Source organism: Peromyscus californicus, unplaced genomic scaffold (assembly GCF_007827085.1).
Source record: "Peromyscus californicus insignis strain IS unplaced genomic scaffold, ASM782708v3 Scaffold_10__1_contigs__length_136768540, whole genome shotgun sequence".
Lineage (NCBI taxonomy): Eukaryota > Metazoa > Chordata > Mammalia > Rodentia > Cricetidae > Peromyscus > Peromyscus californicus.
In genome coordinates this window covers 18,976,328-18,981,400 of record NW_026294391.1, presented here as the reverse complement: position 1 = coordinate 18,981,400, position 5,073 = coordinate 18,976,328, and the positions used below count along the sequence as shown (strand labels likewise).

Below are 5,073 nucleotides of genomic sequence, written 5' to 3'. Positions count from 1 at the left end.
CATTTTCTGTCTTTGGTTTTTGCCTTGAGTGCCTGCCCTAATCTGTTGAGATGATGCACTATGATGTGGCAATGTGAGCCACGTGAAGCATTCCCTCTCCAAGTTCAATTTGGTCATGGTGCTTTTATCACAGCAATAGAAACCCTAACTAGTATCATCAAAGTGACAGAGTTTGAGGTAAAACACAGAAAGAGAAAAGGAGGATATTTTTCTATTCCAAACAAAATACCCCATGTTTTATATACATGTAATCTGTTATTTCTGACAATATATACTTTGTGTCTCTATCTAAGATGTTTTTACAAGGTAAGATGATGTCAAAGTCTCTAATGAAGACACTTTGCTCAAAGTGAAACCTCTATCCTTCCACCACACAGACACTGGAGGGCAAGGAATGGGGGATGAGAGCTTTTTTTTTTTCAAATAACAATCTCTGCTATGCCCATCAGGCATTGTAGTACTTATTTGATGCATGATTTCCAAAAGGAAATTCCTCTTTTAAAGACTATTCACATACAAGGGAAAGTTAAGCACACTGCTCATAATCCAATATTCAGCTTTAGTAGCCATGAAAAAAGAATTTTTTTTAACTTATTTTAATTTATTTTGCAATACAATGCAGTTCTACATATCAGCCACGAAAAAAGAATTTTTAAATTGAGTTAATACTCTGTCTACTGGCAGTCACTAACATGTGGTCTTATTACAAGAAAAAGAGGCAAGTATTTTACATTCCCGGGTGTTTTTATTCATCACATTCAATTTCACAGGACAAAGAATGCCAGAAAGGGCCATTGACATGTGGGTAAGTGTATGTCAACGCTGCTGAATAATGTGTCTAGAAACCCCACTTGGGACTGCAGGTAATCATTGAGCTGCCCTGCAGGTTTTAATTGTGTAGGCCCCTGATGTTGAGTTTAGGAATTAACCTCTCTCTGTTGTTTCCTTACCTAGAAAATGGGGGAAATGACTAGATGGATGTCCTTAGAGAGTCAGATGTATGAATCCTCCTGAAGTGTTTAAATGAGGTTCTTCTTAAGCCAAGGACAAGAGTGAATGGAAAGGATTGTGGGATCAAGGAGTTGGAGAGACACTGCTCTGAGCTGAAATGTCTGCCTAATAGAATTTCTTTTTCTGAAGGTTTTTCCACTCTTCTTCTGAATTTAGATATGGGCATTTACTGTTAATGGGAAGAACGTCTGTGATCCTGCCACCTTCTAAATGAATCTTCTTATCCATAATACACAAAGGTATAAAAACTTTATGTTATATATGGGAGCTTTCAAATATGGTCTTATGAATCACACAATCTCCTCCACGTGCTTCAAATACAGGAAGAAACAGATACTACCAAGTTAGCTCATATTTTTTTCTGGAACAACAGCAATCTTCATTGTGTTTTCAGTACTACTTCAAAGCACACTGTTCTTGTAGTCCATTGCCTCGGACCTGCCCTGGAATGGAAGATGATGTGGGCAGGGTGTTACCCAGGCCACCATGAATTGTGAACACATCTTGCTGATGAAACTTCCCTAGTAGAACAGCTACTGCCTTCACTCAGTCAGAAAGCCCATTCTACAGAGAGTTTAGAGGAGGGCGTGGCTGTTTAGGGAAGGATTCCTGGCAAGGAGATCCAGTGTGTAGGCCGCTTCAACCTTCTGCATGCACAGTTAGCAGTGACGTTATCCACATGCCTAGTGAGTAAATGACTCACCTCCTTCCTTCATCCTAAGATTGGAATTGAGAAAAGGTACAAAGAAGTTAGTTCAAAGTTACAATACAGAGTGTAAATTTTCTGTGAAAGAAGATATTTGCTCACAAAACATATGTCATGAATCTTTTTGTTTCACTGAAATGAAGCTAAGTATCTAAAGATGAAATTTTAAGTAAGAAATGGGCTATAATTGGAAATATCCACTTTTATGGATTTATATGATTTTATGTGTTAATTATCCATTTCGCTATTCCTCTGACTCACTCTCTGGACAATTTTACACATAGATTTTGGTTTACAGATACTAAAGAAGAATTCAGGGTTTTGTGCATGTTAGATAATCACTTTACCACTGAGCTATATCCCTGGCTATATTACAGATAGACGTTGAGGGACGTACTCTTCTGGTTTCAATTATAAAATACGTATAGCCTTCTTTAGAGAGGTATACATTTCTGTAAAATTCACAAGGAGGAATAGGATTGGACACTAACATTTATGAGGTGTATCTTTATCTACAGATCAATTTGTATACACATATATGTATACAAAAATTTATGTCAAGTGTGTTATTAGTTTTATATAAATGAGTTTACTATGTGAATTATTTTCATTTTCTTTCATAGATGATTTCAGTTTGTAACAGTCATGAAATGTTATAGTACTTTGTTTTAGAAATGACAATTAATTTGAACATTCCTCTGCTTTTTCCTCTGTTTATGGTATTAAAATATTTACAAATTGCAAATACAGGTAAAATAAGATTGACATTACATATGATATTGCAAACTCTCTTTCATTGTCAGTTCTAAGCACTGAAGTTCCTAGTCAACAAATACTATTATCTACTCTGTGAAGAAGAATAATCTGTACATAGACCACTGAAACATCTCTATGTGACAACAAGGACAAGGTATGAGAGCTCAGTGATGTCTAAGCCATGACTCCCTCTGTTTTCCTGCCTTCCCTTGTAGTCTCACTGACTCTATTCTTCTTTGATGCCTTCTTCAGATTTGCCAAAATGAAGGAGTACATCTTCAAGTTCACTGGCCTGATTTGCAGTACAGCAGCTTTGGTGTTCGAAATCATCCTTGCAAACAGCCAATGCTGGCGCCTGTGGGAGTTTAACAACAAGGTTGTGCAATTTGTGTCAATTGGACTCTGGAAAGCTTATTACACTCAGGAATTTAACATCTCTGTGTCTATGACCAGGATGTTGGTTCACACCACTATCAATTCAACCTGGAACAAGTCATTGGAATTTCAGTATTTACAACTCCTGATAGCGTTGGCCATTTTAATGAAAATCCTAGTTGTGATTTTCACTTCAGTGGCCATTAAGATCAGCTGTATGGAAGACCCCTTCATTGAGATCCAGCTGTTTTGCTACAAGATGTCTGCCATAACTTTGCTGTGAGCAGCCTTTTCACGCTTGTTACTGTGACCTTGAACCACCTGGTAGACATCTATGGGCAAACCACTCTTGACTTTTCACATGACTTTCCCATTAAAAAGGAGGACATTATATAGAAACACGGCACAAATGTGTTCCCAATGGGTGTCCTGATAGCCACGATGTCACTCTTTGGCGTGATTTTGTTTCTCTGTGAGATGATCTCTTTGACAGAACAGAGTCAGGTAAAGGCCCAGTGTACTTCCAACCTGGCTGAGCATAAGGTCTGAAGTGAGGGCTCTGGCATTTTAACATCTGCCAGGAGAATCCTTGAAGAAATTGCCCATTTGTACACAGTACTGTGTAATCACCAATTCATTCTATATAAAATATCAACTTGATTTCTGGGAGTGTGTCTAAGTTTTCTTCCTTCCTTGCTGTCAAACGCATTCCATTCTTTAAATGTTTTCACATACTAAACTGTAGGTCATGATCTCATTCGACAGAGGCAACAAGCAATAGCAAGAAAGAGTACACTATAAAGGCATGTTTCCTAAGTAAACATAGTGAGTCCCATGAGAAATATGGTTTGCCAGTAAGCAGACACCACAACATAAAAAAAGAAACCATATTCTTTTGTGGAGACATTTAAGTATTCATATCTCTGACAGGTAGAGCAGGATGTTTTATCCTTGGCACTGCTGGGAGAGTGGGATGCTCTCTTGGAGAAAGAAGGCAATGCTGTTCACTGAGTATTCTAGTGTCATCTCTTGTCTGTCTCTATTAGAAGGCAGTAGCCATCTCCTGTTTCCCCAGATGTGAATAAATGCCACAAATGCCCAGGCATTTCCAGGGTGCTATGATGGTCCATGTGGTGGGTAGCATAGGGCCATTCTAATCTATCAGCCCTCCCTCAGGACCTTAAAAAAATCCTATTTTCTTCCTGGGAAAATTAGTCCCCATTTTTTATCCAGTCAGCTTTCTGAGTGTGTGTTACACTGTGTGAATACTTTCTCTCAGTGGATCTGAATCAGTACTTCTCAAACTGTGGTTTTGAGCCCCTTTGGGGGTTTGAATGACCCTTTCACGGGGATTGCCTAAGACCATTGGAAAACACAGATATTTATATTATGATTAATAACAATAGAAAATTGCAGTTATGAAGTAGTAATGAAAATAATTTTATGGTTGGGGATACTCCAAGATAGGGAATTGTATTAGAGTGTCACAGCATTAGGAAAGTTGAGAACAACTGACCTAGATCTTCCATCTCCATCACCACCACCCACCATATCACATACCTGATTCATTTCTCTGACAAAATACATAACATGAGCAAGTAAAGGAAGAAATCTTTATATTGGCTCTTAATTTGAGGAAATACACATCATGACTGAGAGATCATGGGGCCAAGAGTCCCAAATTGCTTGCTACATTGCATTAGTAGTAAGAGAGCAGGGAGAGAAGTCAGAGCACTGCAGATGCTCACCAAGATCTCTCCTTGTTATGCAGCCAGGATCCTCATTCCAAGGAATGATGCTACTCAATTTCAAATGGTTCTTCCCAGCCCAATTAACCTCATCTTAACCTCTTTGAGACATTACCATAAGCTTCTGTATTTCTTGGTTTTAGATCCTGTTCACTCAACATTCAATATTAACCATTCCTAATCCTCTTCTTGAAAATTTATGGTCCAAATATATCATTTTTGTTACATTAATTTGTTGTTGCTGGTGTGTGTGAGTGTGTGTGTGTTTATGTGTATGTGTGTTTATTGTACAGTAACCTTTGTTCCACGGCTTGTCATGATGTTATAGGGGACTTGGTAAGCAGTAGACATCTAGGGGTATATAAATTTCATTAATTCGAGTGGACAAATTATGTTTGTGCTGTAAATTAAACCCACACAGGACAAAAAGTAGAGTGATGGGTGAATATTGTAGAGTCACAACTATAGATCTGTGAC

General features: G+C 38.1%; 1 pseudogene; it reads left to right on the top strand.

Annotated features, from left to right (window-relative positions):
* Nucleotides 1-1,221: 1,221 nt before the first annotated feature.
* Nucleotides 1,222-3,397, top strand: LOC128113779 (uncharacterized; annotated as a pseudogene).
* The last annotated feature ends 1,676 nt before the right edge of the window (nucleotides 3,398-5,073 follow it).